Source organism: Notamacropus eugenii, chromosome 1 (assembly GCF_028372415.1).
Source record: "Notamacropus eugenii isolate mMacEug1 chromosome 1, mMacEug1.pri_v2, whole genome shotgun sequence".
Classification (NCBI taxonomy): Eukaryota; Metazoa; Chordata; class Mammalia; order Diprotodontia; family Macropodidae; genus Notamacropus; species Notamacropus eugenii.
This window is the reverse complement of record NC_092872.1, coordinates 751,752,514-751,763,433: the sequence shown is the minus strand read 5'-3', so window position 1 is coordinate 751,763,433 and position 10,920 is coordinate 751,752,514. Positions and strand designations below refer to the sequence as shown.

Below are 10,920 nucleotides of genomic sequence, written 5' to 3'. Positions count from 1 at the left end.
TCCTGATGAAATGGAAGGATTTGCTTTTTTGCTATTTCCCCCCACCAACAACTAAAGGTAAATTGTGATCATAGTTTAAGCATAGCCAATTTGCTATCACCCCCCAAAATGCACCCCAAACTATACTATAAGCCCTTCACATACACCTCAAAACAAAACAAAACAAAAGCAAAGAAACCAGAAAACATGAACACAGACAAAACCCACCCACCCAAAGCCTAGTTCTGTTGCTATGGGTAACCACAGTCAGCAGGTAGCCATCCATAGGCAGGACCGCATTGCCCTGGGAGTGCTCGCTGCTCTACAGGAAGGCGGGGGCTCCACCAGCCTCCATCCAAGTAACGAATCTAGATGAAAATAGCTTTGTTTCTCCTCTCCCAACAAAGGTAGGAGAGATTTACACAGTGACAAGGAGAATGTTGTCTGGGCTGTTAGCAAAGCTGAAACACTACTTCTTGGAGCTGATTGAGGTGCTGGAAATCCTTGGAGAGGGGACTGAGCTTTCCAGCCTAGAGCTCCAGGAATCAAGTTCAAATGCTGCCTTTGCCACCGACCCCCTAGGAACCTAGGGCATGAGGAGCCTAGTTTGTCTAGAATTTTCAAAAGCACATTTCTCTTGGCAACTGTGGCTGGCAGCTGATGCTAATCCTTGCGTTTTACAGAGCTGGAAACAGGTTCATGGAGGCACCTATCCCATTAGTCTCTATCCTAAAAATCTTCAGTGGCCCTTTGTCACTATCAAATACCTTCCCAACCGCAGGCCCTGGCATCCAAGGGCTTAAGCCATTTAATTCCAACCCTGTGCACTTCACACAGTTCATGACACATAATAAGCCCTTGATAATGTTGAAAATGAGCCTTCATAACCCTCAGGGTTCTAATGAGGTAGCATAGGTCACATGCTTAACAAATACTAAAACACAATCTAGATGCTATCGATGCTATTTATTATTATTAATTATTATTGTTATTGTGTACAAGCTTTGTTCTGGGAAGTTGGAATTTAACCAAAAGGCCTCACCTGAGGACCTAGAGGCCCACGTGGGACCTTGAGGCTGCAGGTTCTCCAGCCCTGGACAGTCTCAAAGGAAGGAACCTTGTTGGGTTCCAGGATTTTTGCTTTGATCTCTTCACCTAGAAGAGATGTTCTCATTCTCAGAAATAACAAAGTCTTTTAGAACTTACTTGCTGCACTGCAGAACTCTGCTGTGGGTAATGAGTGATCTTTCTAGAAATGGCTTCAAATAACTGGTGGTTTTTCCTCCCCTCCCCTAGAAGGTGAGTTCCTTGAAGGTAGGGGCTGTCTCGCTGTTGTGTTTTCCATCATGACCCAGGCTGGTCTTGGCATGCCCAGTTGGGCTAATCTAAAGGTGTCCTTGGGGGCTTTTGGAGCACGTGCAGAGGGCCTCACATGGAGCACGGCATCCCCTAGCGTGGGGGTAAGGGAAGGGTAGCCTCCTTGGATTGGCTGCCTGAGTCAGACTGGTGAGGCCGAGCCAATTTCTCCTTATTGATTTGTGGATTTATTTACCTGCCTAGCTTTCCATCTATCTATTCATTGTTTATCTATCCACTAATTTATATGTTATTTTGAAAAGAGTGGGCTTACTCAGTCACCGCTCTACTCATCTTGGGCAGCTAGGTGGTACAAGGCATAGAGTGATGGGCTGGGAGTCAGGAAGGCTCATCTTCCGGAGTTCAGATCTAGCCTCAGACACTTCCCAGCTGAGGGACCCTGGGCAAGTCACTTCACCTCACCTTAGTATGCTTATCTGTAAAAGGAGCAGGAGAGGGATGGTAAACCTCTCCAGCATCTGTGCCAAGAAAGCCCCAGATGGGGTCATGAAGAATCAGAAATGACTGAAAAATTCAAGAACGTTGGTTCATTTATTTCTTGGTTTCGTCACTTATCTGTTTGTCTGTCTGTTCCAGTAGCACTCCTTCTCTCTTTCTGCTGCTCTCTTTTCATCTACGCCTATACTCTGCATCCGGAAGGTGAAGATCACAGTTCATCCATAGCATTGGCACCATGAACTGAGATAGGGAGGGGGGAAGGACTTTCCCTTTCCTGCTCCCTCCCTTTTCCCTTGGCTCCTAGAAATGGATCTGGGGGTGTTTATTCTGGATTGCTTGTCCTCCTCAGTTTCAGATGCCCTCCTTGGGGATATTGAAGACATCCCCAAAGGACCTGGAATTTGAACTGCAATGACCCTGGAGCTGGGATTGCAGGCATGGTGGCGCAGCTGACCAGCCTGGCATGGGAGCCCTGCAAAGCCAGAGATTCCGGGGCTCAAGACCAAGCAGAGTTAGAATTTGGAGCTGAGACTTCGCTCAACAGGAACAGAGGTTTTGCAAGCTGGGGAAGAGGGATCATGCTTCCTATATGTTGGAAGAGTAAGTTTATTCATTTTTATTATACTTTCTGGAATAAATACTTCTACATAAAGTTAATTTGACTGCTAGTGATGAATGGAAATAAGGTGCAGGGAACCAACCCCCTTACAACTGAGGAGACACCTTTGGTGGAAGACAGAGCCATTTTTGCAGAAAGCCTGTCTTTCTCCAACGTTCTATGACCTAAAGCTCCTCTATTCTCTGACGTTCTGTGTTCTAAGCTCCTTGCGATTGTATCTTTTTGTTTATTTGTTTGGTCACTCAACATTTATTTATCTGGATTTCTACAACTACCCACTAATTCACAAATTGTGGATCAGTGCTAGATGCCATCTAAGGTTCATTCCAGTTGACTGTCAGGAGTTGATGGTATTTAAATAGAGAATATGAAGTAGTGTGCTTGAATCCCACCTCTCACACTTATTAGGTTAATAATTATGGGCATTAACCAGTTGATTTTTTCTCATCTGTAAAATGGAAATTATGATAATCATTAAAACAAGGTGGAGGCCAAGGACACCTCACAGACGAATCTTAGAACCTTACCCACTTTATAACAAGTAAATATAGTCAAACAAAACAAATGAGTACATTGTCCACTTCTGAAAATATGTTAAATGATTTCTCATGGTCAGACATCTTATCAGAATCAAAAGTGAGATTTGAATCCAGATCCTCCCCTCTCTTTTTCTGTTTTTTTTTTTTGTTTGTTTGTTTCTTTTTTAATTTATTTATTTGTTTTGGGGTTTTTTTTTTTTTTATTTACACTTAATCCTCAGGAAATACTTCCCCATGTTTTGGGCAAAAACCTGTGGTTCTGATGTTTGCTATGAATAGGAGAGCCATCCCAGGAATACATAGAAATATCTGTGATTCCTACAAATATGATTCAAATATTGAATTAACCTTGTGTCTAAAGAGGTAACAGGCATATCCTGCTCCTGAACATACCCACCTTTCCCTGCCCTTGCCAGAGATGCTTCCCTCCCTACCCCAATCTCTGGACAAACTGCAGAAATAGTCCTGAACTTGGGGTGCAGAGACCCAGGCTTCAGTAATGACTCTAACACATGCTCTTTTGTGTCCTTGTTCAATCATTTCTCTTAAGTCTCAGCCAGCTTCTCTGAGAAAAAACAGATAGAGGTAATGATATGGCATGAGCTCCCTCCCAGACTTGTTTTGGGAAAGCACTTTATCATATGGAAGGAGTTAAAGAAATGTGAGTTGGGAAGCGGTGCTATCTCTGTCCCCAGGGAACTCTCTTTTCCTTTTGGAATGCTCACAGAGAACATTAAATTCCCATCTGTAGATCAGAGCACAATCTTCCCCAGCCTCAGTGTCAGACTTCACAGAATTATTGAACCTTGGAGCCAGAAAGAACTGCAGAAGCCTCTTGTTCAAGTCATTTTTGAGTGAGAAGCTCCATTCCAACATGCCCAATATATGACTACACAGTCTCTACTTGAAGACATCAATTGACAGGGAACTCACTACCTCCAGAAGTAGACAATTCTACTTTGAATTATTGGAATTATTTTCTTCTTCCTTCCTTGCTTTCTTGCTTCCTTGCTTCCTTGCTTCCTTCCTTCCTTCCTTCCTTCCTTCCTTCCTTCCTTCCTTCCTTCCTTCCTTCCTTCCTTCCCTTCTTCTCCTTCTCCTCCTTCTCCTTCTCTTCTTCTTCTTCTTCTTCTTCTTCTTCTTCTTCTTCTTCTTCTTCTTCTTCTTCTTCTGCCTTCCAGACTCTGAGACTAATTCTCCAATCCCAATGCCATGATGCTTTTTGCTACCTTTTTAGAGGTAGGAAACCTGGGACTCACAAAGCATCTGGGGCAAGTGATAGGATTGGAATCAGAACCCAGACTTTCTGACTCAAAATCTGGTTTTGTTTCCATGACACCACAGATTCAATGCCTGCTTTTGAAGGACATTGTAGACAGGATTTGTGTTCAGGTCTAGTTTGACTAAATGCCTTTTGAGGTTCCTTCTGACTCTGAAATTCTCTGATTTGTGATGTGCAAACACAGAACCCTGACATCTTGGTAACATTAAGAAAAGGGAATCAGCGGGAGGAGAAAGACCCTGGGTCAGATGTGGAGATGCTTGGGTCCTGGTTCCACCTCCCTGTCTCATCGCTTCTGCCTCTCCCTGTTGTAATTTGAAGACAAAGGAAGGAGGAGGATTCTGGTCTCCAGGCACATTCCAAGCAACCATCCTCATTGTAATGTGATATTTCTTCAATATGCCTTCTTGTACATCATTTGAAAGACAAAAACAAAACAAAAACCTTTGGCCTTCTTCTATTACGAAGAAAAATGTGATGTGTAAGGATTTCATAGGGCAGTAAGTCATATAGCTACTTTGTAGCCGAAATCCCTAATTTAGAATCAGGATTATGATATACATATATACATATACATATATCTATATCTATATGTAGATATAGATATAGATATATAGATATATAATCCAAGAGGATCTTTAGACAAGCCATCAATACAACTTTTTTTTTTCATTTTATAAGTTAGGAAACTGAGGTTCAAGGAAATTGAGAGATTCAGGGAGATAGAGGAAGAGAAGGGACTAGAACTTGTTTCTTGACTTCCAGTCCAGTGATAATTCATTCATCATTTCATTCACTCATTCATACAATAAATAATTATTGGATATTTTAATTTATTCTTTCATTCATACAGCAAATAATGAAGATGGTGTCATTAATTCATTCACTAATTCATATTATTGAATGTTCTAATTTATTTTTTCACTATTCATACAGAAAATAACTATTAGATGCTTTCATTCATTCATAATACAACAATCAATTACTGATTTTATTTAGTCACATGACTTTTTTCCAATTTTTAACATTTTTATTCAAAGTTTTGAGTTCCAAATTCTATCCCTTCTGCCTTTCTCTCCCTCCTCCCTTAGACAGTAAGCAATCAGATATAGGTTGTACGTGTCCAATTACATAAAACATTTCCATGTCAGTGATTCTGTATAAGAAGACTTAAATAAAAGAAAAAAATATAAGAAGAAAACTGAAAAATAGCATGCTACATTCTGTATTCAATCAATATCATTTCTTTCTTGGGAGGCAGATAATATTCTTCATCATGAGTCCTTTGGGATTCTCTTGGATCATTCCATTGCTGAGAATAGCTAAGTCATTCACAGTTCTTCATAGGACAATATTGCTGTTCCTGAGCTCCTGGTCATGTTCACTTTACTCAGCATCAGTCCATGTAAGTCTTTCCAGGTTTTTATGAAATCATTATTTCTGAAATCTATAATATGCCATTATAATCATATACCACAGCTTGGTTAGCCATTTCCTAATTGATGGGCATGCCTTTGATTTCCAATTCTTAGCTATCACAAAAAAGAGCTACTATAATAATTTTTGTACAAATAGGTCCTTTCCTCTTGTTTTTTTAATGTTTTGGGGATATAGACTTAGCAGTCATATTGCTGGGTCAAAGGGCATTTACAATTTGGGTATAGTTTCAAACTGTTCTCCAGAAAAGTTGGTTCATTTCACAACTCCACCAACAATGCGTTAGTGTCAATTACTGGATATTTTCATTCAAGCATTTCTCCATCCATCAATCCATCCATCAATACATCAGATATTTATTAGATGCTTTCATTGTCATTACTCATCCCTACAATAAGCACATTGAATGTGATCATTCATTCCCTCACTCCTACAATAATTATTGGATGTTTTCATTCATTTATTTATTCATACACTCACTCAAAATGTCACACTGGGAACAATGGTTACAGGAGGGGGAAACATAGGGAAAAGAGCTCTGGGTTTGGAATCTGGCTCTGAAGTCACTAACGATGTGTCCCTGGCCAATCCAATTAAAACCAGTCCAGCTGAGCAAGCAAGCGCTTTTGAAATGCTTTTTGGTATAGACACTGGTTCTCAGTGTAAGCAATAGGACACAACGAGCCTAACAAATTTGCTCTGAAGTATCTGACATCATCCTGGGAAGATCCGTGTGAACATGGTCATCTGAGGAGGGAGGAGGGAGTGCAAGCCTCTCTACACATTAATTTCTTCATTTATAAAATGGATATCATAACATTTCCATTGTAGAGGCAACCTTTGACCTGGAGTCCCGACAACATACTGAATTCATTCTCATGCCATTGATACTATTCATATGATCTTCTTTAAGTCACTTCACTCCCTACAGCCTCAGTTTCTTCATCCACAAAATGGAGTGGTTGAACCACATGCCCTGGAAGGATGTTTCCAGCTTTCGAGACTTGTAGTCTCATGATCTCATCATCTGTAACTTGCTTCCTTGGGCTGTTATGAGAAGAACCTATTCTGTGTTTTGAAATTGGAGAGAAATGGGAATAGGAATCATTTATAAGATTCAGGTATTACTGTCGAGGAGTTTATGGCCTGGTTGTCTCTAGTAAAAATTGCCAGTCTCTCTGCCAACTCGGAAATTTCGTCTGTGTTTTACGATTTGCTAATCCCCATGGGTAACACCTTAGCTTGACTTGAGTAGATTCAGCACTTTCAGCTCAGCAGGGCCACAAACAGAAGGTGGCTATTTAGGGCCAGGAGCAACTGTACTTTCATGAATATACATGCATATTATACAGCTTGATTGTCAAGCCATCACTTGATGTGTGGGTCTTAAACAAAGGTGCCTCCTGATTCCTTCCAGCCGCTGATTTCCCCCTTACAAACATTTCCACTATGCCATTTGTGAAAGCACTCTAATTTCCTAATAAGGAAAAATCCCCGAAATCTAAAAAAGGACAGCATTTCCCACCACTCTGGGCTGGACGTTGAGGGTATAATCACTGGTACATTGAGCTAATGGACCATCCTGGTTTCCATTATACACTATGGTTTGTAACTCAAGTCAGAAAAATACACAGAAGGATGGAAGTTGGCTTCTGAGGTTTGAGGAGGGGAGTTAATTTAGTTTCATATTTATACAAAACTTAAGAACAGTGTTTACAATTTGCAGCTATTGGAATGTAGAATGTAGGGGAAATTCCAAGTTGCCCTCAGATAATATATGGTTATGTTGGAGTAACCTTTCATGGTCCATTCCAACTCATCTTACCCCTCCCGCCCCATCTAGTCCCATATCATGCCATACCATCATGTCACACCCCAACCCATGTTGTCTTGTTTTATCTCATCCTGTCCTGTTTCATCCTTTTCCTTCTTGTTCTTTTGTCTCTCTCCCTGTAGCATCCTGTCCTGGCTTTTACAACTCATTATTATCTTATCCCTTCCTACCTCATCCTAACCTACCCCATCCCATCCTATTCCACCTCATCCCATCCTATCTCATCCCATCCCATCTCATCTCATCTCATCTTATCCCATTTTCTTCTATTCTGTCCCATCTCATTCTACATACACACACACAAACACACACACACACACACACACACACACATCCCAACTCATCTAACTATTTCATCCCATCCTATTCTCCCCATTGATTGCAATCCCATCCTATTAAATTATATTCTATATTTTCCTACCCCAGTTTATCCAGTCATACCCTGATACATTCCAACTCATGTAATTCCATCCCATCCCATCTCATTCTGTCCTGTTCCATTTTACCTCACTTCTTCTTGTCTTTAATCTTATACCATTTCATTTTGTCTTATCCTAGACTCTGAAATTCTTGTTCTATAGTGTTCCATCCCATTGCATTCAACGTCAACCTGTCCCTTTAAATTTTGTCCAATTCCACTAAATGATACAGTGGAAAGGAGAGATTTATTTCTGAATCCTGTTTCAGTCAGCTGAATGATGCTGGACAAGGCATGTGCCCTCTATGAATCTCAGTTTACTAACCTGTGAAATGGGAATGCAATCATAGGTAGTGATGAAGGTCAGATTCGATCATGCAGGACCTGAGGGCTGTATGGTAAAGGCTTTTAGTGAGGGCCAGAAGAGATCATTGAGACAGGTAAGTGATATGATGGATAGAGTGTTAGCCTTGGGAGATACGAATAGGAATGCTTTGTCATACTCTTAGTAGATGGATGACTCTACACTAAATTGCCTAACTTTTCTCAGCCTTAATTTCCTCATTTGTAAAATGGGAAAAAATAACATCTACCCCATAGGGGTGTTGGGGCATCAAATAAGAAAATATATAAAGTACTTTGCAAACCTTAGAATGCATACAAATACGATCTTTAATAATTATTTTAGTGTAAAGTGCTGCATAAAGGTCTATTATTACTAACTCTCAATCCTGTTACCACCTCCAAAACTTTGTTCCCATAGTTTCTTGTGTTTGCTATGGAAACCAGTTGCATGATTACATCTGAGACTCCTCAGCGCTGTCAAAGCCCCTGGTATGGCACAGGGGAGGTGAAGGAGCTTCTTCTCAGCATGACAAGGGACAGACTCCAGGCAAAGTGTGCTCTTAGTGGGGAACAGTGATGCATTGTGCAGCCCCTGGTGAGGGCTGAGCCCTTTGTCTGCCTATACTTCAATATCCGTCTCCTTAGCTAATGAGGTCAACCTAACCTTGAGGTCATCTCATTAGCTCTGAGAAGAACATAATGATGAGCTTACCCAAAGAGACACCCAGATCCATTGGAAAGGTCATTGAATGAATGCAAAGTTAGAAAAATCTGGGTTCCAATCCCAGCTCCATCACTTATGAGCTGCATGGTCATGGGCAAGTTACTTCCTCTATAAATCACCATCTGTATGGAATCAATAGAATGAGTTTAGTGAGTCCTTTTCCACTGCCCCTTCATCTCAAGGAGCTGAAATGGCTTCCAAGTGGTAGATGGGACAAGTGATCACCCAGGGCAGTCTCCAGGCACATGGGAGCCCGAACAGCATTTTCTCTAGCATGAATAAGAATGACAGGGAATATGCATGTAGTTGGTGTTAAGAACTTTTTACTAAGACTATTTCAACTGGTTAGCACAACAACCCTGCAAGGTTCAGCTACCTCTGAGCTAGGATCACAGAATTTAGAGCTGCAAACAGCTGAGAAGTCATACAAGCCAACCCTCTCACTTTATAGTGAGGAAACCAAGACCACAACAGGGAAATTGACTTGCCTATGGTCATACATGTAATAGGCGGCAAAGCTGGGATTCACACCAGGTCCTTTCCCATAAGGAACCTTTGGAATCAAATCAGGTCAGGTTATCTGTATGATCCTTTTCCTTCCTAGGTTCCCATCATATTCCAGATGTGACCTTAGGCTCTTGAAGCACCCATGTCACAGCTAGGAGGATTTTAGGGACATCTTAAGTCTGAGGTGGCCTTGGGTTTTAAGCATTGGGATAGACATATACAGGATGGTGAGGTCAGATTGTGGAATCTGGGGTGCTATAACTTTTGCTCTGGGTTTGGTGTTTCTTTTTTGAGGTGTATCCCCAAAGAAACTATACTCTGTTTCCCAAGAAATCACCTCAGTGGAATGAATTGAGAAAGGACAAAAAGGAAGGAAAGTGGGAGAGAGAAAAGGAAGGAAAGAGGGAAGGAAGGTGGAAAAGAAGGAATGGGGGAAGGAAAGGAAGAAAAGAAGGAAGGAAGGAAGGGGAGGGGGAAAGAAGGAAAGAGAGAGGGTGTAAGGAAGGCAAGCATAAGTCATGTGCAAACCATGGGGGTTTGTTGTACCTGCTTCTAGAAGCATGTGATGATATGAGCTGTTGTACAAAGGATGACTCCTCAGGTACCAGCAGGACCAGATGTTCTTGGAGGAGCCTTTCAACTGACATTTTCTGATTTTCCAAAGTGATTCCTAGGCTGGGTAGCCATTAACACACAGGTAAATGGTAATGGAGCTGTCATCCTTCTCATCTACATAACAATATTCTCCTGTCTTTTCCATCTCTAACGTTGAAAAATGAGAGCTTTTGACAGTCATTCTTCCCTGATTAAATGTCTGCTCAGCATCTCCCTCAGACAGAAAGTAGCTGTATCTCTGTGTTTTACAAACAGAAATATAGTTGTCAAGATCTGAATGTAGAGTCAATCTCCTCTCCCCACCCCCACTCCTTTTCTTTTCTTTTTTAGTCTGATGTGACACACAGGTGGGGAGCAGAAGAGTGGGGCTGGAACTGAGCATCATTGCAATGGCACCCAGGAGCTAGTGAGGGGGACAAGGGGAAAGCCAAGGATTGTCCAGGCCTTCTCACTCCATGGTCACGGATTGTTCTTTTTGCACCATGGCGGGTGACATTGCCATCAACTTAAAAAATCAAAATTGGTCAAATAAATTTATTATATAATAATTATTATTATTAATTATTCTAAAATAATGATAGTAACAGAGAATGTGTATCTAGATCATTGGTTTAAATCTTTAATCAGGGACCTTAGAGGTAATTTGTTCAACCCCCTTATTTATGGATGAGGAAACTGAGGCCCAGAAAGGGGTATCTTGGTACAGTGGAAAGAATACCAGATGTGGAGTCAGTAGAGACTTAGGTTTGAACTCTTCTGTCTTAGAATTTCCGCTATTGCCACTGGCAAATCATCTTTCTGGGCCT

At 41.2% G+C, this 10,920-nt stretch overlaps 1 long non-coding RNA gene across 1 annotated transcript; it reads right to left on the bottom strand.

The window, feature by feature from the left end:
* Nucleotides 1-5,179: 5,179 nt before the first annotated feature.
* Nucleotides 5,180-10,586, bottom strand: LOC140526040 (uncharacterized). Its single transcript, XR_011974232.1, has 3 exons — nucleotides 10,046-10,586; nucleotides 8,249-8,314; nucleotides 5,180-6,739 (listed from the first exon to the last, which is right to left on the bottom strand). It is a non-coding gene; the product is annotated as an uncharacterized lncRNA (long non-coding RNA).
* Nucleotides 10,587-10,920: the final 334 nt, after the last annotated feature.